Genomic DNA, 25896 nt, shown 5'->3' with positions numbered 1-25896 from the left:
TGGTCAACTCAAATGGCTTACAAATACAGAGGCCTACAGAGACAGGAAACTGTCTTTCCACTGTGCTTTACCCAGCTGTGGGAGGGAACTCTACCCTGAGCTTTTCCAAGCCCATGCCAACTTTCCTCCTGTACGGAGGGAGGCTGACACTGGCAAGAGCAAAAGAGAGCAGGGCTCTCAGTGGGCCTTGATGGTCACCACGAGAACTTCAGGGGCCCATTCAGGTTGGCTGTCAGTATGAAGACAGGGCGGTGGCCGTTGGTGAACTTCATTTCACATGTCTTCACACCAGTTCTTCTGGCTGCAGGTGGGCTTTGGTTCCTTTGAAAGAGCAATGACTGCTCACCCTCTCTACCATGGTGGTAAACACACCTTGCACAGATTCCCCTGCAACTTCTGATGGAGAGTGAGAGAGAGAGAGAAATAGAGATAAAGAGAGAGACAGAGAAACAGGGTGAAAGAAAGGGAGTTTGAAAGCAAAAGGACAGACACAGATGAAACTCAGAGCCCTGAGAATGAAAGCCGTAGGCAGCAAAGGCAGGGAGCAGAAGTGTAGAGGGAGTGGGGGTTGGGACTGGTAATATAGGTAGCAGCGGTCATCCACTTACCTCCTCACACAGGCCATTGGCTTGTGGATTCTAACCAGTTTGCTAAATTGGGTGCTGACCACTTAAGGCTAAATGGGCAGCATTTTCCCCTGCCTTATCCACCCCCAAGAAGCAGATGAGGTGCCACAGTCAGAAAGCACCCAGGAGGAAATGGGTTAAGCTTCCACAAAATAGAAAAGATCAGGGCTTTGCCAAAGGGCAGAGCCAGGTTACAGGGGTTTGAGGCTAGGACGATGGGATGGGGAGTTTGGGTGCCGGGAAGAGTACAAGGCAGTGGCCCTTGCACTCTTCTCTCATGTGGAAGGACAGTCCAGAGACTTGATGGACAGCTGAGGTGCATCACGGAGAGGACTTGCAGCAGATCCCTGATTGGAATGTGGCTCTCTGAAGCCCTGCCCTCCCCTGACCCCTGAGCCCACAAGTACCTTTTTCCATTCTGTCTCTGACTCATAAACTGTGGACTGTGTATCCCCACATATCTTCCTTTATTGGCAAGCTGCTCCCCGTCCCTCTGTCCCTCTGCAATCTCAACTGTCTCAGTGCTAACTCCCATTGAGCCTGAGTTGGTAGAGTCTGTACTGGTCCAGGAGGCAGTGTCATCATGACCCCACAAGTGACTTCATGAGGAGCCTATAGTTCTGCAGCCACGGAGAACAACCAGCATTGAATGTCACCATCTGCAGAGATGAGTGGAGAGGGAACAGGTAGAAATGTAGGCCTTCTTGGTTATGCACCTTGAATGCCACGTGGAGGCGCTGAATCTTTGGGAACCTAGCTTTGGGGAAATATCTAGTCGGAGGGTGTGGTCAGGGGGGGCAGTGGCCTCTGGTGAGCAGCACACTGGAGGGTGAGCCCCTGTCTTCCAGGCTGACCCTTCCTGCATGGTACCTCACAAAAATTGCTGCCCCTCTCCCACTCCTCACAGGTGCAGATACACACTCGGGAGGTGATCACACACTCGCTCCAGGCAAGGGCACTGGAGATGGCTTGCGGGGTCTCTGGGGGACCTTCGCTGGCTGGGTGAGGTGTTCAGGGGAAGGCGAGCTCAAACCAGGTGGGATCTGAAATGTCTGTGAAAGACGTGACCCAGAGCAAACGAGTCCACCTGGGATCACACCGAGCATCTCTGCCCCTCTTGTCTTCCGGGCGCCTCCGGGAAGCCCACAGAACCCTGAGCTACTTCAGCGAGCAGCCGCCCCTGCCAAAGGAATCCGGGTCGGTGCGCAGAGGAGGGGCGCCCAGGACAGGAGCTGCGGGAGGAGGGGAGCCACACTGGCCGCGACGCCCGGGCTCGGTGGACGTGGTCTCCCCGCCTAGCCCCAGAGCTTCTCCCATCACTTCCCGGTGGGTGACCCCGCGCCGAAAGTGAGCCGACATCCTGGGGGGCAGCGGGGTTTGGTGCGTGTTGGGCGGGTGCATGGGTGGGTGGGGTGGGGATGGAGCGGGCACGTCAAAAGCCTGGGTTGGAGGAGGGGGCAGAGGGCCCTGAGAGGGAGCGTTCCTCCACCGGAGCCTGAGGTCCTGCGGCCCGGGGCCCACCGGGGTGGGTTCTCCTTTCATTTGCTCCGCAAACCCTGCCCCACCCGAACTCACGCAACTTTTTGCCAACCCCTTTCCCCTCCCCCACTAATCCGGTTTTCCGGCCCACTCTCCCCCCGACCCTTCCCACTGAGGAAAGGAACTCGGAGAGGAGAAAGGAGGCAACAGGTGAGAGCCCGGGCCCTTGAAAATCGTGTCTTGAAAATCGCCGCCAAGGGGTGCCTGGTTACCTGCAGGTCGCAGCGCGTGTTTAGCTCGCTTCAAAGGGAACTTCCGACCAATCCGGGGCAAAGTGCACCTGGGGGCGGGCGGGTGTCTTGGTCCCGTCATTTCCAGAAAGAGCAGTGACTCAGCCTTGACACCGCGCACCCTTCGATAGCTCAGCTGGTAGAGCGGAGGACTGTAGACTAGACACGTGTGTGGACATCCTTAGGTCGCTGGTTCGACTCCGGCTCGAAGGAGGTGCCTGATGCTTTTGCCGGTCCCCATGAAGGTCTGCACCCGCTAGTGCCAGAGGCCGAGCAACACAGGCTGAAGCCAGGAAATCACTTTCCGGGAGGAACTCCTACAGCTGTGTGTGTGCAGCGCCCAGGGAACACACCTGCACCTTTTCTCCGCAGTTACCAGACCCGTGCCCTGCAGCTCAAAGCAGTCCACCTTGCTTCTGCTTTTTGAAGCAGCCCTGACCAGCCACTTCCCTCACCACCCTCTGCACTTTGCAGTTTTATGCCCCCACCACTTGTGCCCTGTGTTCTGCCATCAGCACCCATTTGCCCAAATGGATGGATCCCTGCCAAAGAGGTGGCCAAACAGGTGCTGCCCAGGGCAAGCCCTGGAGGCACACAAACATATAGGCCACCGTAGGGGGTCACTGTCAACTATGACATCCTTGAAGACTTTACTATTCCACTCCCTGTCTCTCCTCCAGTGGTATTCTGTTCTCTTCTTTCTGTCTCTCTGTGTTTTTGTTCCTGACTCTGATGCTGTGTACATACTTTAACCTAGAGAGACAGAAACTGCTCATTTTCCTGCTTAGTGTAGTATTTGTACAGAATTGCCATTGGAGAACTTTCAAATTGCCAATTCTCTACTTCACTTTAGCTGACATTTGTAGGATGCAAATGCAGTTTTGTCCATGCAGTTTCAGAGGGCTGTTATAACTGTCCATGGCCTATTTAGGTGGCTGGTCTCATGTCTCAACTGTTGCTTCTCGGTTTTATTTGTACTGGTTTTGTTTATTTGTACAGGTTTTATTTGTACTGCATTTTTTTGCCTCTTGGAGGTTTGTGGCTCTTGTTGTAAGAGCAGTGGTCCTCCTCTGTTCACACCATTTGGCACACACAGATGATCTACATGAGGATTTTATAGCTTTTTCTCCACAAAGTGATCTGAGGTTTGAATATCACCATATACAAAAATCAGAGTCATGCAATCAAGGATGGAATCTTTGGCCTCTCTTTGACATTCTAGAATTCTATCTCTTCATAAACTGAGCTAATGCTTCCACCATTACATTTAGAATTATTTTTCTTGTCTGCTAAGAAATGTACTCTGAGAATTATGAACTGAGACAGGTATTCATCAATAAGGGAATAGTAAGTCCTGCATCCTCTTAGCTCAAGAATCCATGTCATTTGATTCAAAAGAGCTGTCACTCCTTAGGACTGGTGTTCAGGTATGTTTTATTCACAGTTGTTTTTTTTTTTTTTATAACCTCCTAATCTGCCTCAGGTACTGCAACTGTACCAGGGAAATAGATATTAAAATAAAGGTATTGCTCTAAAACAGTTTAGTGTCTGTAGGGATCAGATAGATGGAGCAGATAATTACAATATAATATCTTGAAAACTGCAATAGAGGTAGATAGAACATTCCATGCAATCTTTCAGGCTGAGGTAGAGGTCAGGGTAGAAAACATGGGAGGTCTCTTGGTAGTGCCAGTGCACTGGACTCGGTTGAGTTTTAGAAGAGTAGAGTAGATCTGTGATCAAGTGAGTTCAGTGGATGCAGAACAGTTTTAGAAAAATAAACAGAAACTTGAAGGGTGTTGATTTTGTGTGTTACCATGTATGATATCACTAGAGCATATGTATAACCCCAGGACTAGCAAGAAATGAAGATATCAACAATTGTGCCTGAAATTTTATCCACTCTCATCATATCCCTAGGGTTCTAATTGCTGCTCATCTCAGAAGCAAGGGGAAGATTTCTTAACATCTCTTTTGAATCTTCATAAAGAAGGTACCATGACTTTATCACTTGATCTGTATATTATTCTATCAGAATAGCCAGCAGAAAAATGGATAATGTCCATGCACTTCAGTATTCACCTCCACTCATTATCATTTTCTCTGCACATGCTTTTTTTGTCGCTGCCTGGTTTGAGTCAGCTGACGGATAAAGGCAGAAATATTGCAGATGCCAAGAGAGAAAAATCTTATGTCAAATGAAGGCTTTGCTTCTGTTTAGATTTGACAAGAATAGGGAACAGGGAAATTTCCACTCAAGATCCCTAGAGGGGATCCTAGCTCTTGATCTCTGGATTGTGAATTCAAGCCTCCATTGCTTAAAAATAATATATTTTGGTAAGTAGGACACAGGGTTTGAACTTAGGACCCAAAGATCAAGAGTTAGATGCTTAACTGACTGAGCAACACAGATCTCTTTAAACTGTTTTTCTCCTCAGACCTCACCATCTCTTTACCCCCTGGGGAGCCTTTCTCAGCAAGTACTGTCTCTAACTGGGTTCCTGATGCCTGGATCAATATAATCCTCTAATGCAGACACTCCCCAGTGGCAGCTAAATGGCTCTAAACAGGTTATAAATAAAACTGCTTACCTTTCAATAATGAAATTAATTAGAAACCAAAGCTTTTGTTATTCTGCTTCATCTCTGCAGTTGTGCTAATACCAGCAATCAAGAACTACATGGCCTAGGGTGCCTGGCTGGCTTAGCTAATAGGGTGGGTGACCCTTGAACTTGGGGTAAGGAGTTCAAGCCCCACATTGGGCATGAAGCACACATTAAAATATATTTTTGGGGGGGCCCATGGGTGGCTCAGTGGGTAAAGCCTCTGCCTTCGGCTCAGGTCGTGATCTCAGGGTCCTGGAATGGAGCACCGTATCGGGCTCTCTTCTCAGCGGGGAGCCTGCTTCCTTCTCTCTCTCTGCAGGCCTCTCTGCCTACTTGTGATCTCCCTGTCAAATAAAAAAATAAACATACAAAAAAATACAAATTTTTTAAAAGGCTGTAGTCCAAGACTGGTAAGAGTGGCTACTGGCATGTAAAATCCATAAATGAGAAAACACAAGACCCAGCTTCGAGTGGGATATATTTTCAATTAGTAATGGTTAAGGGGAGAGTGGGAGAATGTCAGCCTCTATCTGTTCATGATGGAGGATGAGGGATATCTTCCTCTCGGGTGCACTTTTGCCTGCTAAGTTCCATATTGTACACAGACTGAAATATCTTGGGGCACTTAGTGGCACAGTTCTCTTATTTAAGTATCAGATATCAGATGGGTGCACCTGAGTGGCTCAGTTGGTAGAATGTCCTAGAGTGTCAGATTTGAACTCATGGTTGTGAGTTCAAGCCCCAGCTTTGGCGCGGAGCCTATTAAAAAAAAAAAAAAAAGTTAGATATCACATAAAATCAGAGCCTACTCCACCTAAAATCACTGAGCACTATCCAATAAACAAAACTTTCTAAAATAGGGAGCAGTGAGGTCCTGGAGCGTGGTGGCCATGAAAGATATTATGGTGACTCAGGATCAGAAGGCACTTTCCCCTCTCTTTTTTGACCAGGCAGAAGAGAACATTGTCTGAGAAGTCACACCTGAGATGAAAGCCTAAAAAAACAAGCAGTTTCTTCCTAAGCAGGACTTGGTTTCCCAGTGCTTTTCCCATCCCTGCAGCTTCATGGTTTCCCTCAGTATGTCAGATAATAGGGCAAGAATCTGAGTCAAGGGGACTGAGTTCCTGCCCCTCTGTCCTGCAGCATGAGGGGCAGGCCGATACTGCCTCAGAAAATGGGCCGACACCTTACAAGTGAGTGTTTCTTCTTCTCATCTTAATATTTTACTGAAAATATTGGAGGCCCCAAAAGGGCCACATCTGAAGTAACTAACTTTATTTTTAAAGATTTTATTTACTTGAGAGAGAGAGAGAGAGAGAAATAGAGTGAAGAAGCTGAGGAGAGGAGCAGAGGGAGAGGGAGAAGCAGGCATCCCCCTGAAGGAGGGGCCTGATTCAGGGCTCCATTCCAGGACCCTGGGATCCTGACCTCAGCCGAGGGCAGACGCTTAACTGCCTGAGCCACCCAGGTGCCCCTGAAGTAACTAACTTGGTCAATTCAATACTCTCCACTCCCACCTGCACCCAAACTCTGTGACTCAGTCAAAATATGCCATATTTCCTGGCTTATAAACATGAGGTAGGGACACCTGGGTGGCTCAGGTAGTTAAGCATCTGCTTTCAGCTCTGATCATGATCTAAGGGTCCTGGGGTCAAGCCCTGAGTTGGGCTCCTTGCTCAGTGGGGTGTCTGCATCTCCTTCTTCCTCTCTCCCCACTTGTGCTCTCTCTCTCAAATAAATAAATAAAATTAAAAAAAAAAAAAAAACACCAGGTGGTGATAAGGTTCTCACTCTGATTTCATACTTCTGTCTTTTATCAAATTCCTTCCTATTCTCTTACTCAGTTCAGGATCATCTTTTACCAGAATCTTTTCCTAGCTCCCCAAGTGTCAGTTTGGTTCTCCTCCTCTTTGCCTCTTTGGTACTCCTAGATTACTTTTGCCTTTCCACTTATCACAATATACTTGTATACATGGTAGTATACTTTCATGTCCTCTTTAGGAGCAAGCTCCTTGAAATCTGGGGCAATTAATTCTTTCTGGTATCATCAGCACCTTGCACAGTGCCTTGCACAGGACAGACACCAGTGAATGTGAAATTATTAACTGGCCTAAGGCATTTTAACATCAGCTCAAGAAAGACTAGGGTTCTGAGCGAATTATTACATTTTGGAGTAATAACTAGAGATCTGCTTTCTTGAAAGACAAAAAAAGCTCACAGTTTCTTTCTTCTAAGGTAACAACCAGAGATGACATATATCCCATGTAAAGAGCCCAGGGTTTTCTGTGATGAAAACCAAGTGAGGAAATGTCTGAGAATTACACAGTAAGCTATTCAAATTAACCCGACTGGGGAGGAAATCTGAAAGTTGAAAAAACAAATGAAAACATCTGCTTGATGGCTCTGGAGAAATAACAAAGATGAGAAGCATTACTCAGCCAAAATATGAGAGAGGTAAAAATCCAGAGTGAAAATAACTAGAAAATTCCCACATTTAAGGAAATAGCTCATATTATGAAGCCAGTGTGAATTATATATCCAAACCAGACAAGAACATAAGAGCCAATTTCATTCATAAACATGGATATAAAATTCTAAACAAAAAATTGCAAACTAAACAGAGCTATATATAAAAATTGTATCTGACAGAATTGGAGTTACTAGATAAAAGTAAGACTGATTTAACAGCAGAAAAATCAATGTACTTCACTACACTAAAAGAGCAAAGGAGAAAAATAATGACTATTCTAATAGGTGCAGAAAATTAGTTTAATAAAAGTCAATATGTGTCATGATAAAAATGATAAGTAAACTATGAATAGAACACACACTTACTTAGTTTGATGAGGTGTACCTACCAAAAAAAAAGTCTCATTGTATCTTGTATCTAACAACATATTTAATAGTGAAATTGCATTAAATTTCTGAGACTGAAACAAGATTAGGATGTTCACTAATCTCCTATTCAATATTATACTGAAAGTTTTCATTAGAAGAAATGAAAATGAAGAAATGATTGTGTAAAAAGAGAATTTAAGAAATCTACAAACTAACAATACTGTTGACACCAGTTGTGGGATTTAAGATGCATGGACTGATGAATGAACTCCCTCCTAGGTGTTTCTCCCTCTTGTGCATCGGATGGCTTTTAATGACAATAATTAGTCTCAAGCACCTTCTCCTCTCTTCTCTCTTCCTGCTAGACTCTCTGGTGAGGTTGTGAGGTATGAGGGCTCACATACATCTTCCTCCCACTCCCACCTTGCAGTTAAGCTGATCAGGTGAGCAGTCCTGGCCAGAGATGTGTGAGCACAAGTGATGTAAGTGTCCACTGTGCCAATCCTGTGCTCTTCTTTCATCCTTGGTGACTGTGCAGACTTGACTTTGAGGAGCCTGGATCCCTAAGCTTCTGCTGCAGCCCACAAGACTGTGATATGAGTAAAAAAATAAATCTTCATTGCATAAAGGCAAAAAAGAAAAAAAGAAACCTCCAGGTTTGTTACTAGAAATTATAAGCAATTTTAATAAACTTAGCAATGCTAAAAGTCAATATTCAAAGATTACTTACATTCTTCTATACATCATCAATTGGTTAGAATATTACAATTTTAAAAGAGTACCTTTATAATAGCATCAAAAAGGGCAAGCTACAACAGAGCCAGTGGATATAATAGCATCAAACAATGAAATACATAGAAACACATCTTTTTAAAATGTGCAAAAAATATCCAGGTATGAAATGCAAAATATTACTGAAGAATAAAAGAAAAGCTACATAAATGGAAAACTCAATATTATAAAAATGCCAAATTTCTCAAAGTAATCTATGATCTTAAAATCCAATAACAATCCACAATTGGGCAGTGCAACTTGACAATTCTAAAGTATATATAGGCATGCTCAGGTTAAAACTAGTTAATAGACTCTTGGAGAAGAACAGAGAAGACCTGCTGTATCAGGTAATGATCAGTATTACTTTGAAGACACAATTTAGTCAGAGTAGTAGTGATAAAGGATAGGCAAATATACCAATGGAACAGTACAGTTTAGAAATAGTTGAATAGGGGCACCTGGGTGGCTCAGTGGGTTAAGCCTCTGCCTTCAGCTCAGGTCATGATCCCAGAGTTGTGGGATCGAGCCCCACGTCGGGCTCTCTGCTCAGCGGGGAGACTGCTTCCTCCCATCTCTCTCTGCCTGCTTGTGATCGCTCTCTCTCTGTGTGTCAAATAAATAAAAATAAATCAGTAAAGAGAAAAGAAAAAGATGAATAGTTGGGGCACCTGCATGGCTCAGTCAGTTAAGTGTCCAACTCTTGATTTCCACTCAGGTCATGCCAGCCCCATGTTGGGCTCTGCCCTGAGCAGGGAGCCTGCTTGAGATTCTCTTTCTCCCTCTCCCCCTGCTGCTCCTCCACTTGCCTCATTCTCCCTAAAAAATTTTTAAAAATAGATGAATGGTTGGCTACTGATTTATGACAAATCTTACACTATAGTGCGGTAAGGGAGAAAACTGTCTTTAATAAATGGTGATGGATCATTCACCTAACACAATGGGGGAAATAAATCTTGATTCAAGGCACATATCACATGTAAAATGATCAATGATAAACCTAACTGTGAAATGTAAGACAGTAAAGGTATTTTTAAAAATGTAAGAGAATTTCTTGATGACAATGAGAGAGGCAAATATTTCTTAAACAAGTCATATGAAAACAAATATAAAGAGCTAAAACTGATAAATTGTACTACATTAAAAGTTAAGATCTTCTCTTTTTAAAAGTTTCTTTGAAAAAATTAAATGAAAATTCCCATTGAATGCAAGTCCCTGCCACAGAGAATGTATTTGCATATCCAACAAAGGATTTATGTCCCAAATATATGAAGAGTGCCTAAAAATGTATAAGAAAAACAAATGATAACTATCCTAAGGGCTTCTTCTTTCATCAGTTTTTAAAGCATTGTCATTTCTGAAATGATTTTTTATGAGCTTTTATTTCATCTAGAAAAAATGGGTTCTTCTAAAACTTAGCAAATAATGTTTATATGTACCAAAGGTTTAAATAAAACATTTTTAGGGCGCCTGGGTGGCTCAGTGGGTTAATCTGCTGCCTTCAGCTCAGGTCATGATCTCAGGGTCCTGGGATCGAGTCCCGCATCGGGCTCTCTGCTCAGCAGGGAGCCTGCTTCCATCTCTCTCTCTCTCTCTGCCTGCCTCTCCACCTACTTGTGATCTCTTGCTATCAAATAAATAAATAAAATCTTTAAAAAAAATTAAAAAGATTTAAAAAAAATTAAATAAATAAATAAAACATTTTTAAAAAGATTTTATTATTTATTTGACAGAGAGAGATCACAAATAGGCAGAGAGGCAGGCAGAGAGAGAGAGAGAGGAGGAAGCAGAGAGCCTGATGCAAGACTCAATCCCAGGACCCTGAGATCATGACCTGAGCCGAAGGTAGCGGCTTAACCCACTGAGCCACCCAGGTGCCCCTAAATAAAGCATTGTTAAAGCCTTAAAATTCTTCTTTGAGTTTTTATGTGAAATATTGAGCTTCTTCAGGAAAATAACTTTTAATATCTAAAGCAAAGGATATTAAAATCAATCACTTTTAAAGATAGATAAATATTCATACAAAAAGGCTTTTCTTTATCATCTTCTACCTAAGAGAAACACAAACTATTTCACTACCTTTAATAAACTCTCAAACTACTTCTGTTTAAAAACTTTAAATCAGATGAATCACATTTTTCAACTCTCACGGGGCCAAAGGTGTTCTGATTTCACATATTAAAGAACTACTTTATAACTTTTGATAGCTCAAACAGCCAATAACACATAACTGCTACTGTTTCTAGATAGTCAAAAGTCAGAAAGAATTGCATGATTGCAGAGTATTTTAAGTTATGTGAAGTCATTGATCTTTCATATGTAATTCAAGTATGATATTGTAATTAAAAAGTATCACTTTTAAAATCTAACCATAATAATAAAGTCTGGAAACTTAGTTTTGTCTCCACCTTTAATTTACATTGTTAGATATTGGAGCTTTAAGAACCTCTTAAAAATTCAATAGACCTTACTTTTTTTTAAGTGAAGTTTCAGGTTTACAAAAAAATTGCATAGAAATTACAAGGAGTCTAGCTACTTCCTGGTTTCCGTTATTATTGAAATGTTGCATTCATGTAATACATTTGTTATAATTAATGAACCAATGCTGCTACATTAATACATTAAGTCTATGGTTTAGAGTTTATTCACCATGTGGTATAGTTTTATAGATTTGAGAAATGCATCATCTCATGTATCTTTTGCTATAGTGACATATAGAATAGTTTTACTGCCCCCAAATACCCTGTGCTCCACTATTCATTCTTCCCTCTCCCACCTCCAATCTTTTTGTTTTTTAAGATTTTATTTTTAAGTCATCTCTACACACACTACGGGGCTCAAACTCACAAGCCTGAGATCAAGAGTTGCATGTTCCACTGACTGAGCCAGCCAAGCACCCAACCAGTGATCTTTTTATTTTCCCAATAGTTTTGCCTTTTCTCATATAGTGGAATCACAACAATGTCCTTTTCAGGCTAGCTGGAAACACACCGTATCCTTTTCAGGCTAGCTTCCTTTACCTACCAATAAGCATTTAACTTTCCCTCCATGTCTTTTCATGGCTTGATAGTTCATTTCCTTTTATTTTTTTTTTCAAGATTTTATTTTAAATCTTTACACGCAGGGTGGGGCTTGAACTCACTATTCCAAGATCAAGAGTTGCACAGTCTACCAACTGAGCTAGTCAGGCACTCTAGCTTATTTCTTTTTAGCTCTGAATAGTATTTCATTGTCTGGAAGTACCAGTTTATTTATCCCTTCACCTACTGAAAGATGTCTTGGTTGATTCTAAGTTTTGGCTGTTATAAATAAAGCTTTCATAAATATTCATTTGCATATTTTTGTGTAGTCATGGTTTTTAAGTCATTTGGGTAAATACATAGGAGCCTGATTGCTGGATCATATGGTAAGTCTTATGTTGGGCTTTGTAAGAAACTGACAAGCTGTCTTCCAAAGTGGCTGTACCTTTTTTCATTCCTACCAGCAATGAATGAGAGTTCCTGTTACTGTACATTATGGTCAACATTTGGTGTTGTCAGTGTTTTGGATTTTAGCCATTCTAACAAGTATTTAGTGGTATCTCATTGTTTTGATTTGCAGTTCCTAATGATATATGATGCTTTTTCATATGCTTATTTGCCATCTGTGCGTCTTCTTTGGTGAGATGTTTCTTCACATCTTTTACCCATTTTTTAAACAAGGCTGCTTGTTATTTTATTGTTGAGTTTTAAGAATTCATTTTATATTTTGGATACAAGTTCTTTACTTTGAATACAAGTTATTTACCACATACATGTTTTGCAAATATTTTCTCCCAGTCTGTGTCCTGTTTTCATCCTTTTAACAGTGTATTTCACAGAGATGAAACTTTCAATTTTAATGAAGTCCAATGTGGCAATATTTTTTTCATGGATCTTGCTTTCAGTGTTCTATCAAGAGTCAGTGCCAAATGCAAGGTAATTTAGATTTTCTTCTATGTTATCTTCTAGAAATTTTATTTGTATTTTACATTTAGACTTGTGATCTATTTTTAGTGAATTTTTGTGCAAGTGTGAGGTCTGTGTCTAGATTCCCCCCCCCCCTTTGGCATGTGGATGTCTACTTACTTCAGCTCCATTTGCTGAAAAGACTATACTGTTTTTCCATTGAATTGTTCTTGCCACTTTTTCAAAGTCCACTATATTTATGTAGGTATATTTCTGAGTTTTCTAGTCTATTCCATTGATCTAGTTTTTCTTCCATTGATCTGTTTGTCTATTCTTTTGTCATTACCATTAGTGTGTTGATCACTGTAGCTGTATAGTAAGTCTCAAAATTGGATAGTGTTGGTCTTCCAACTTGTGGGTCTGCCACCTTTCCATATAAACATTTCAGTTTGTTGATATCTCAAAATTTGCTAGGATTTTTATTGGGATTGTGTTGAATCTATAGCTCAAGTTAGGAATAACTGACATCTTAACAATATTGAGTCTTCCTACTCATGTACACAGAATATCTCTCAATCTATTTGGTTCTTCTTTGATTTCTTTCATCAGCATTTTGTAGTTTTCCTCATATAGATCTAATACATACTTTGTTAGAATTGTACCTAAAGATTTCTCTTTTTTGTTGTGCTAGTATAAATGATACTGTATTTTAAATTTCAAATTCCACCTGTTCCTGTATACAAGTTGGCATATAGGAAAGCAATTGACTTTTTAGATATTAAATCTGTTTCCTTGCTATAATTGCTTATTAGTTACAGGAAAAAAAATTTTTTTGTCCATTCAGGAATTTTTATATAAACAATCATCTGTGAACAAAGATAGCTTTATTTCTTCCTCCTCTATCTGTATACCTTTTTTTCTTGTCTGATTGCATTAGTTAGGACTTCCAGTATGATGCTGAAGAGGAGTGATAAAAGAGGTTCTCCCTGGTCTTTGTTCCTAATGTTAGGGGAAAAACCATTTAGTTCCTCACAATTAAGTATGATGTTAGCTGTAGGTTTTGTAGATATTCTTTATCAAATTAAGAATGTTTCCCTCGGGGCACCTGGGTGGCTCTGTTGGTTAAGCAACTGCAGTCAGCTCAGGTCATGATGCCGGAGTCCTGGGATCCAGTCCTGCATTGGGTTCCCAACTCCATGGGGAGTCTGCTTCTCCATCTGACCTTCTCCTCTAACATGCTGTCTCTCACTGTCTCTCTCTCAAATAAATAAACAAAATATATATTTTTTTAAAAAGAACATTCCCCTCTATTCATAGTTTACTGAGAGTTTTTATCATGAATGAATATTTGATATGTCGGATGCTTTTTCTGTATCAGTTGATATGATTATATGACTTTTCCTCTTCAGCCTGCTGATACAATGGATTACATTAATTAGTTTTTGAATACTGAGACTTCATATTTACAATGAATCCTACTTGGTCATGATGTATATAATACATTGTTGGATTTGATTTGCTAATATTAAATATGAATATTAAATATTTTTGTATCTGTGCTCATGAAAGATATTAGTCTGTAATTTTCCTTTCTTGTAATGTTTTTGTCTGGTTTTCATATTAAAGTAATTTTGGCCTCCTGGAATGAGATAGGAAGTATTCCTTCTGCTTCTATTTTTGGTAGAGAACTAATATTTCTTTTTTTTTTTTTTTAAGATTTTATTTATTTATTTGACAGAGATCACAAGTAGGCAGAGAGGCAGGCAGAGAGAGAGGAAGGGAAGCAGACTCCCTGCTGAGCAGAGAGCCAGATGCTGGATTGGCTCAATCCCAGAACCCTGAGATCATGACCTGATCCAAAGGCAGGGGCTTTAACCCACTGAGCCACCCAGGCATCCCTGATATTTCTTTCTTGAAAGTCTGGTAGAAGGGCACTTGGGTGGCTCAGTGGGTTAAAGCCTCTACCTTCTGCTCAGGTCATAATCCCAAGGTCCTGGGAGCAAGCCCTGCATCAGGTTCTCTGCTCAGTAGAAGCCACAGTGATTTTTTTTGAAGATTATTAATTCATGATTCAATTTTTTTTAATATATAAAGGCATATTAACATGACCTACTTTTCCTTGTGTGAGTTTTGGTAAAACATGTCTTTCAAGGATCTGTCTCATTTCACCTAAGTTATCAAACTTATAGGCATAAAGTTGTTTATATTATCCTTTTAATGTCCATGAAAACAGTAATGATACCTCTATTTCATTTCTGGTATTAGTAATTTGTGTCTTTTCTATTTTTTCTTGATTAGCCTATTTAGAGATTTATAAATGTTACTAATCTTTTCAAAGAACCATCCTTTGTTTTCACTGATTTTCTCTATTAATTTCCTGTTTCCAGTTTCATTGATATTTGCTCTATTATTATTTCTTTTCTTTTGTTTATTTGGACCTAATTGTCTCTTATTTTTCTAGTTTCCTAAGGTAAAAGGCTAGATTATTGATTTTAGATCTTTCTTCTATCCTAATGTATGTATTCAATGTAATAAATTTTCCCCTAGTGCCTGCTTTTGTTGCATCCAACACATTTTGATAAGTTGTGTTTTCATTTTTAGGTCAAAATATTTAAAAATACCATTTTATGTTTCTTTCTTGACCCATGAGTTACTTAGTAGTGTATTGTTTAATCTCCAAATATTTTGGTATTTTCCAACTTTCTTTCTGTTACTGATTTCTGGTTTAATTCCATTGTTATCTGAAAGGATTATATCGTTTCTATTCTCTTAAAATTGTTAACACGTGTTCTGTGGCCCAGAATGTGGTCCACCCAAATCAACTTACATCAGTACAGCAAGGAGAAAGCACCAAAATGATTTTTTTCTAGCAAAAATCCTGAAGTGCAAAATCTTTTTCAGTAAGGAAGGAGCTTACTCCTTTCTATCAAATACAGCCAGAGAGAGCTAAGAAACTATCTGGCAGTTAATGCACAATTCAGCCCCCAAAGCCCCTTTGAGATTTGAATTTGTGAGCCCTGATTTACAATGCCATCACTAACTTCTGAGCATACAGCCTTTTGCAAGCACCATTTGGGAGAGATTCTAAATTGAGCTTCAGAACAAAATTAGGTAGCGTAAGCCCAACTTGAATACTTGCCCAACATGTGTAAGCAATTGCAACTCCAGATTTAGAGCACAGAGAGACAGATAGATCTGAAAGAAACCCTGACCTACCAGGCAAGACTCCCCACATGGCACTAGGAATCAGCAGGCCACAGAGATTACTCTTTCCCCTGGTAATGCAAGACCTATAAAGTGGCAGCCTTGTAGGTCTTATTGAGGTAGACTGCCTTGATCCAATCAAACCTTCCTCTAGAATCCCTGCTGGGTACACTCACCTGGATTCCTGTGTACTGGCTTGAGAAATATACAGAGGAGTCTTCACTTTTCAATTGAAGTTCCTATGAGGGAAACCAGGGAAGCTGAACCTTGACTACAGAGACCATGTTGGACTCTGGGGATCAAAGAGAGAGTCCACACATTCATGAAAGAGATGACTCTTTCTCAATGGAGTATTCACAAACATCATTGCTTCTAGACATGAAGGCTTTGGTAAGAGATGGGGGACTCTTGCTCCTGTCAGTTGTGATTGGTGGAGAACACAGGTCAGATATGGTCTTCAGAAGGAGCTGAGGCCTCAATGACCAGCCAAGTGGATTCAAGTATAAATGATAGTGAAAGTGAAAGCAATACCAAAAAGTGGAAGAAAGGGTGGGTGAGGTACAAAGCCCATGGGCAGATGATCTGATGCCTAGGAGGAGCTGGCCTATTTCTGTTCTTGTGGGTTTATGTATGGTTAGTAATTCTGGCATTGGATATGAAAGGGCCCAAATCAAATCCTGGGTCAGCATAGTTTTAAGACTGAAAGAAAACAGAAAGAGAAGGCAACACTGGAAAACACCCTTATAAGGAACCTCAGAGCTAGGAGGACTTTGACTTGTAGGTTTGGAAGGACTAAGAGAACCCACCATTGTCCTCCAGGAGAAGGCAGTCCTGGAGGTCCTAGGGAAACTTCTCTTGGTCCATGGGTTCCTGACATGACTGGCAGGGTCAGTAGAAGCTCTTAAAAATAATTAATACAACAGTTTCTTCAGATGGACGCAGATCTGTCTATGCTTCTTGCTTGGAATGTTTTAAAATCCAGGGTTAAACCCCAGGACATTTTGCAAAAAGTCTTCTGGACCAAATAAAAAATCCTGCCACCATTATCATCTCCCTTTAGAAGTCCAAATTGCTGTCTCGATCATGCTATTAAACCTTGACCTGCTGCAAGAAGCAGACACCTCCAGGAGGAAACTGAGTGACTGAGGAGCCTGCAGGGGAGGGGCAGGACTGCAGTGGAGCTCTGACAAGGGCCTGGCCTTGGCTAACAGCTCCCCTGCTCCTTTAGAGCAGAGACTTCTTTTCTTGATCATTTTCACCAAGTCGGAGCAATTAGCTGGAAAGAAAGGAAGCAGCACTTGGTGGGGACTATTGAGAAGGGGTGACTGCAATTAAACACTCTTCCAGGGGCCACAATCTTAGGTTAAGTTGACTTTAGCCTTGAGCTTACAGACTTTGGCCTCCCTAAACCTTTTTCACCACTTCTACTCTTCAAATCCAGAGTTGTTCTAAGAGAGTCATTCCTCACCTCTCTGAGTACCTGATGGTCATAACATTAAGCCAGGGACTGAGAGAGGTGGCCTGGTGGGACTGGAAGGGCACCGATGACTGTAGCATAGAGTCTAGAAGGTGTGTTTCAATCTTTCCAGGCAGCCTTTCCAAACAAGGCTCTTGCCTGTGGTGAACAAAGAATTTTCCAAACACTCTCAGCATGTGCCTTTGCTGGTAGAGTGGAGGACTATAGTTTGATCTATGTAGGGATCCTTAGGTAATTGGTTTGATTCCCACTGGAAGAAATTTCTACAATCTTGTCCTTTGCAAATGGAGCTACCCTACAGTTGGGCTTTATTTATTTATTTATTTTCTTTTTTAAAATTTTAATTTTATTTTTTCAGTGTTCCAAGATTCATTGTTTAGGCACCACACCCAGTGCTCCATGCAATAAATACCCTCCACAACACCCACCACCAGTCTCACCCAAACCCCCACTCCCCTCCCCTCCAAAATCCTCAGTTTGTTTCTGAGAGTCCACAGTCTCTCATAGTTCATCTCCTGCTCCAATTTCTGCCACCTCACTTCTCCTCTTCTTCTCCCAAGGTCCTCCTTGAGCTTATTCCTTATGCTCCACAAGTAAGTGAAATCATATGATAATTGACTCTCTCTGACATAATTTCCTCCAGTCCCATCCATGTTGATAAAAAGGTTGGGTATTCATCCTTTCTGATGAAGGCATAATACTCCATTGTATATAAAAATATGGAACACTTCACAAATTTACGTATCATCCTTGCACAGGGGCCATGCTAATCTTCTCTGTATCATTCCCATTTTAGTATATGTGCTGCCGAAGTGAGCACTACAGTCGGGCCTTTAATTAGAACTGGAACCTGAGGATGATGGACACTAAAGTGAGCACATGATGTAATGAGCACTGGGTATTATATAAGACTGATGAATCACTGAACTCCACCTCTGAAACTAATAATACACTGTATATCAATGAACTGAGTTTAAATTTAAAAATAAAAATAAAAAAATTCACACACACACACACAAAAGAACTGGAACCTGACCTGATCCAATCAGCCTATTGAATGCAAATTTTTGCTAGTTCTCAGCTGCATGAAAGAGTGGGTTTGGGGGTCTGGCTGGAAGCACAGACAACTATAAGCCAGGTGAGAACTGATGAAGGAGATGAAGAGGAAGGACTAGATCAGTATAGCAAAATTAATATGCATGCCACTACCTGGGAAGTGGGAGGAAGAGGAGAGAATCTGAGAAGAGGACCTGGTACAGCCACATAAAATCACGCATGCAGAAAAACTATCAAGAACAAGGATAAGATAGACATTTTCTGATAAATAAAAACTAAAAACATTAGTGATCAACAGAACTTTATTAAAGGAACAGCCAAAATATTTACCTTAAAAATGAAAATAAGCTTGGAAAGTGAGACTGAGATACAAAAAGGAAAGGTCAACAAAGAAATTGGTAAAAAAAAATTTAATGGGCATAAATCTGATAGATTGAATACATACATGTATATTCACTCCCTCCTGAAGCCCCACTAAAACTATAGCATGAAAAGGAAACAATAGCAACCGAATTTCAGAAGATGAAAAGCAGATAATTTAGCAATAAATGACATGGAAAAATTGGCTGAAGAAGATGAATTCTAGTCAAGCAGTGAGAAAAAACAAGAATCAGTTCAATTTGTTCCAGAGTCCCTCTACATTTTTGGAAGTAGAGAGAATGGAAGGCTAAATTAAGCATTGGTTGAAAGATGTTGAAGAAGCAGTTTGATTCTCCATACCTTCTTTATTACCCAGGCTGATTGTTGTCCCTCTCCCACTCTCAGCAAGAGTCTAGTTTATTTGTCTCTGAACAGGTAAAGCATAGGGTCTTTTACCTTTGAAACTAGGGGATTAAATAAATTATGCATACTAGTTACTGTGATGGCTATTTTGATGCCACATATTTGGCAGCTAGACAGGAAACTGAAGAATTTTCTTTGCATTATCTGACAAGTACAAAAGGAAAGATATGAAGATACTAGCGTTGGTGCTTCTTAAAATACAAGCCAGCCATATCACTGTAGAAGAGGCCCAGAATCATCAAGTAGCATCCATATGATGCTTGAAGGTTGCAGTTCAGAGCCGATCGCCCAAGAATTTTCTTGTCTTCAGCATAAAAAGGTGTGTGGGTTTTTTTTTTTTTTAAAGATTTTTATTTGATTTATTTGTCAGAGAGAGACACAGCAAGAGAGGGAACACAAGCAGGGAGAGTGAGAAAAGGAGAAACAGGCTTCCTGTGGAGCAGGGAGCCCAATGTAGGGCTGTGTGGGGCTCGATGTGGGGCTTGATGTGGGGCTCAATGTGGGGCTGGATCCCAGGACCCTGAGATCATGACCTGAGCTGAAAGTAGACTGAGCCACCCAGGCATCCCCAAGGTGGTTTTAGTAAAGCATGGGGACAGGACCTGTGGGCAGCAAGAGCTGCCCTGGGGTTTTGAGAGGTGAATGATTACATACTATCAAGTTGGGAAGGGGTTATATACAGCATATGCCCCCCAGGTATTTTGGAAACAAGTTTCCAGTACCTTGAGACTACTAATGTTAGGAAAAGGTCATTTATTACTGTCTAGTTATCCCTCAGTCACAATACCCTTCAGATGTCTATCAGTGGGCCATATGCTAGGAGGATGATTGCCAACATGCATCTTGGGGGGTAGAAATAAGTTTCCAAAGGAATTTTTATAACTTAAAGAAGACGTGCAAGATCCTGGAGATCAGGCTAGGATTGCCTTTTGCCTTAGCAAAGTGTCAACATTAAGGCAACTGAGGTCCCCAAAGAAGGTCACTTTACCTGTTTTAAGGACTTGTCAATGGGCTGTAGGCAGTAAGGAAATTTAAATTTTTATTTTGCCTTTGTTCCCCACATCGCATGCACTCAGAGGTTCCAAACAGCTACTTAGTTTCCCTTTCTTAAATATAAACATTTAACTAAGGATCAGCCAATTACTGAAAAAAAATCATCTAATGTGATTTTATTTGTCTGAAACAAGTAAGCAGGAGGAAGTAACTTGGAGGAAACAGTGACCATTATTGGGAGAAGATAATTTTACTTAAAAATTGTTTTAAAGTTTTTAATTTTTTAAAGATTTTATCTATTTGGCAGAGAGAGACACAGCAAGAGAGAGAACACAAGCAGGGGGAGTGGGAGAGGGAGAAGCAGACTTCCTGCTGAGCAGGTAGACGAATGCAGAGCTAGGATCCTGGGATCATGACCTAAGCTGAAGGCAAACGCCCAATGACTGAGCCCCTAAAGTTTTTATTTTTAAGTAATCTCTACACCCAACATGGGGCTCAAACTTACAACCCCAAGACCGAAAGTCACATGTTCTACCAACTAAGCCAGCCAGGCACCCTGATAATTTCATTTTTTTAAAAATGTCATTAATGTTCTCAATGATATTATGCTGCAATCATAAAACAAAAAGGGGTATTGCAAAACCAAACAAACAAATACACTCAGAACAAAAAGGAGCTCTTATGAATTAAAAAATATGATTGATTTTTTTTTAATTTTTTATTTTTTATAAACATATATTTTTATCCCCAGGGGTACAGGTCTGTGAATCACCAGGTTTACACACTTCACAGCACTCACCAAAGCACATACCCTCCCCAATGTCCATAATCCCACCCCCTTCTCCCAAACCCCCTCCCCCCAGCAACCCTCAGTTTGTTTTGTGAGATTAAGAGTCACTTATGGTTTGTCTCCCTCCCAATTCCATCTTGTTTCATTGATTCTTCTCCTACCCACTTAAGCCCCGATGTTGCATCTCCACTTCCAACTATCATATGATCTCTCTGATATGAGGAAGTGGAGATGCAATATGATTGATTTTTAATATGTACCATAATGTAAGGATAAGTAAAGCAAGTGATTACTAATAGAAAATAGGATAGAAAAGATAAGAACATTTGAGGATCAATAAGGGAAGATATATTTTCAGTCAACAAAAGGGAGAGAGAAAAAGTGGAGGCATAGAAATTACCAAAATAACCCATGAAAATTTACCATATTTTAAGGGCATTAGTTTCTTGATGGTGTTGTTTGATACTCAAAAGTCTTTATTTTGGGAGCATCTGGCTGGATCAGTTGGTAGAGTGTGTGACTCTTGGTCTTATAATCAGCGTTGTGAATTCAAGCCCCATGTTGTGTACTGGATACACAGTGGTTACACTGTGACTCATTGTATTATTCTATTTTTAGTATGTTTGAAATATTTTATAATAAAAGAGCCTCAGAAATATGACATTCAAGTCTCTATTTCAAGAAAATTCTAAGTTTTTAGAAATTAGGTGAGTACTAATGAATGTCAGAAATACTTTCCTAAACATAGCAACTCTAATTCCACGGAATTAGCCAACTAACCACTGGGGAATGTCAAATATCATGTGGGTTACTCAGAGACAGAAAATGTAGAACTGTAATAAACTACCAACTCCAAGAGGAGTTCAACTCTCTCCTCTCTTAGCAACACCCTGTTTTCTGATCCAAAAGTAAAGGAGGCAGGGGCGCCTGGATGGCTCAGTGGGTTAAAGCCTCTGCCTTCGGCTCAGGTCATGATCCCAGGGTCCTGGGACCGAGCCCCACATCGGGCTTTCCGTTCAGCAAGGAGCCTGCTTCCTCCTCTCTCTCTGCCTGCCTCTCTGCCTACTTGTGATCTATGTCTGTCAAATAAATAAATAAAATCTTAAAAAAAAAAAAGATACATTTAGAAAAAAAAGTAAAGGAGGCAATATAGAAACCCACACATACACACAGAATCATAGTTCAGAATGGGAACATTGGATTAAAATAATACACTGAGCACAGAAATCTTTTTTGCTATGACAAATTTCTTAAAAGGAAATAAACATTATATTTTCTCTTCCTCCTTTTATTGCTTTTTCATTTTTTAAAAGAGTAACTGCCTGACAACACAGAAAAACAAGACAGAGTGCCATCACCAAATCTTTATATAAAAAGAACTTCCAGAAGGGAAAAAAAAAAAGTTGGGTAATTGAATTTAAAAGAACAGAGAAATACAATGGAAATTTAAACTACAAACAGGAGATATCTATCCCATAATTCTTAGCTGATACATTTTAACTGATACCCAAATATCACCTGGCTTTGAATAATAGCCACAGTGGAAAAAAGAAGGATAAAGCAGGACAAGTGAACTTAGAGGAAACAGGTACTTAAAGAAGAAAAGAAAAAATCTTTAATTTTTCAAATTTCTATTAATAATACAATTTAAATTTTCATAAATCAAGAACAAGTTGTTATAGAAAATAGATTCTAAGAAGCAAAGAGTTCTTTAATTAATAATGAAATTATCAAAATTCACATAATATAAACATATATCAATTATAAAAGGGATTTGGCTGAAGACAAATTTCCAGAACATAGAACAAAGATGAGGGAAATGGTAAGTGACATAAAGGTAGACAAATATCTATGAAACAGAGTAGAAGGTACAGGGGCACCTGTTTGGCTCAGTCAGTTAAGGATCTGACTCTTGATCTTGGCTCAGGTCATGATCTCTGGGTTTCGAGATCCACCCCAGGTGTCTGGGTCCGTGGTCAGTGCTCAGCGAGGAGTCTGCTTGAGATTCTCTCCCTCTCCCTCTGTCTCTCCCCACACGTGTGTCCGCACTCTTGTGCACTCTCTCTCTTTAAAGTAAATAAATAAATCTTAAAAAAGAATAGGGGGTGCACATATGCATAGCCACTTGATTTTCAATAAGAAAAAAAGAATGAATGGTCAAATTAATTTTACCTATACCCCCAATCACTATTTTGAAGAAAATCCCACATATATTATTTTGCTATAACATTATTTTTGACATATAACATTATATTAGATCGGGTGTACAACATAATGATTTGGTATCTGTATATATTGCTAAAAAATCACTACAATAAATCTAGTTAACATCTGTCACTACATATAGTCACAAAATTTTTTTCTTGTGATGCAAACTTTCAAGGTCTATTCTACTTGTTTAAAAGATTGTATTTATTTGAAAGAGAGCACAAATAGGAGGAGGGTCAGAGAAAGAGGGACAAGCATACTCCATGCTGAGTAGGGAGCCCTATATGGGACTTTATCCCAGGACCCTGGGATTATGACTTGAGCCAAAAGCAGATGCTTAACTGACTGAGCCACCCAAATGCCCTCACGATCTATTCTTTTAGCAACTTTCAAATATGCAATACAGTATTATTAATTATAGTTGCCTTACTGACATCACATCCCCCATGTCCTAATTATTTTATAACTGGAAGTTTGCTATAACTTATTTTTTCTTACAAAATGATAATTAAATTTTTGATACAATTTCTACCACAGTAGGACTTTTACTGATGAGGAAGATTGGTCAAGAGATATCAAACAATGATTAAAGCAGAAGTGTAATTCAGAAATGTTGCAATCCATTCATTGAACACATTTGTCAATCTAATAGTTTCCTTAGTTTAAGTATCTTCTTTCGTCTCTCTATGTACAGACAGGAAAAGTTCTCCAGGGTATCTTAGAACAAGAAACAAGGTGCAGAACAGCATAAGAAAGTCACAGGTAAATAAGCATTCTGATATTCACTTATATACACAAATACACTGAAAGGATGCACAAGAAAATAATGAAAATAATTAATAAGGCAATGGATATAAGGTGGATGGGGAGGCAAATGACCACAATTTTTTAATCCATATATTTTTATATTTTTATTTTTGAGTTATACAAGCATGTTTTATGTCTTAAAAATAAATAATAAATAAATAAATATTTTCTTCTCAAATGTTCTATCTCATGCAAAAACTAGGCTATTCCTATGATCAAGTCAATTTGAAAGTACAGTTTTCTGAATACCAAAACTGTTGTCAGTTGGACCAATAGCTATGTAGTATTTAAAAATTACCTGACTTTGATCTCATCTCTTTCTGCTGTACGTTTAAGCATTACAGTTCAATCAGAATTTATTTATTTATTTGAGAGAGAGAAAGATGTGGGGGACGGGCAGAAAGAGGGAGAGAATCCTCAGCAAGCTCCATGCCCAGGGAGGAGCCCTACACAGGGTTTGATCTCAAGGCCCCAAGCTCATGACCTGAGCTGAAATCAAGAGTCAGGCACTTCATTGACTGAGCTACCCAGGCACCCCCAATCAGAATTTAAAATGTATATAGTTTAATTGTAGTTATCTAGTTTTCAGACTTCATGAGTCTCTCTTTTTGCTGAGACCTCTCCCTCCTACTGCTCAACAAATAAAAGCTTCAGTTTCTAGTTTAGTTTTGTTCGGTTTAGTTCAGCCAATTCTACCAGTCCCTACTCCTACTCTTTCCTCCAAATATGAAGTTATGACACTTTTTATGCCTCATCATGCCTCCATTTAGGTATTTTGTTTTCTCTAAAAAGGAGTATGTCCAGAAGGATGGAATCCAGCCGCACTTAGTCCCAAGAGTGTACTCTTCCTCCCATTATTTAACTGGTATTCACCTCACAAAAGCAGCTGTTCCTCAAGTCTGAGGTTCAGAGCAGTTTAGCTCACATACCATTTATTAAGCACCTAATGTGTGCCAGGCACTGTGCTTGGTGCCAGAAATACAAAGATCAAAACATAATTCTCATCCTAGGAGTTCAGAACCTGGAGGGGACACAGATGAGAAAGCAGAGTTACAGTAAAATGGGTTAGGTATTGAGATTGAGGTGAGCAAAACGTGCTACAGTTCAAGTTGGAGAGTGATGGGTAGGTAGGAGAAGATTCTCAGAAGAACTGATATGCACCAGAGTACATTGAGTATGAATACGAATTAGTCCAGTCTTCAGTCAGGGGCATAGAGCAGACACTAATGGAAAAATGTGAAAAACAGTCCAGAATTCTAAACAATACTTGGGCTTATGGTACAGTATATGCTCCTACTAGAGGATAAAGTTTAAGGCTGGAAGAACCAGAAAAAGCTAGAGATGGCTCAGGGAATCTTTCCCTATCTTATCATACCTCGGGAGCTCCTATTGCTTGCCGGAAGCTAGGATAGGGATTTCCAATATCATTTTAAGTCCTCAGGGAAAAGACACAGTGTCTGTGTTACTTGGGGAATAAACATTTCCCCTGAGTGCCCTGCAGAAGAAAGTTGGATGATGCCTATGGCCTTCCGAAGTTGGTCAAAATCCATCTTTTATCTCATTCCCACTGTATTGTCCCCAGACTTTGGGGGCTGCTGGGCTTGGGGTTATTGGCAGATGGAGGCAGAAACATTCCCAGCCACCTTGTTGAATGAAAGGTCACCCTTTTATCACGGATGGAGATTTATGTTGAATAGAGTCTGGGAAATTTCCATTGAATTGCAAATCTCCCTTGGGTCTTTGAGGAACTGTTTTCTCCTTCTCTCTCTCTTGGTTTTACCTCAATACTTGGGTCTCTCTTCTCTAGCAGGCACTGTGGCTAGCCAGGCTTCTGATGTCTAGATTAATCAATCCTCATTTGGGGAAATCTCCATTGAAAACTGAAGTTATATATGAAAGATCCTATCCTACAATGGAGGGATTGATTAGAAACCAATGATTTCTTCAGCCTTTTCCTTCTATGCCCGTAGACAAATGCCAGGATTCAGGAAGGAAACCCGACAGTTTGACATAAACTCATCAGCAAAAAAGTGAAGACGTGG

The 25896-nt window shown here is 40.2% G+C and overlaps 1 long non-coding RNA gene across 1 annotated transcript; it reads left to right on the top strand.

Moving 5' to 3' along the window:
* The first annotated feature begins 1814 nt into the window (after positions 1-1814).
* On the top strand, positions 1815-25896 carry LOC309866470. Its single transcript, XR_014312702.1, has 3 exons — positions 1815-1952; positions 18014-18088; positions 25825-25896. It is a non-coding gene; the product is annotated as an uncharacterized lncRNA (long non-coding RNA).

This window comes from Mustela nivalis, assembly GCF_964662115.1.
Source record: "Mustela nivalis genome assembly, chromosome: 6".
NCBI classification, from domain to species: Eukaryota; Metazoa; Chordata; class Mammalia; order Carnivora; family Mustelidae; genus Mustela; species Mustela nivalis.
Note: the sequence above shows the minus strand (reverse complement) of the source record. Positions and strands in the feature narration are given on the sequence as shown.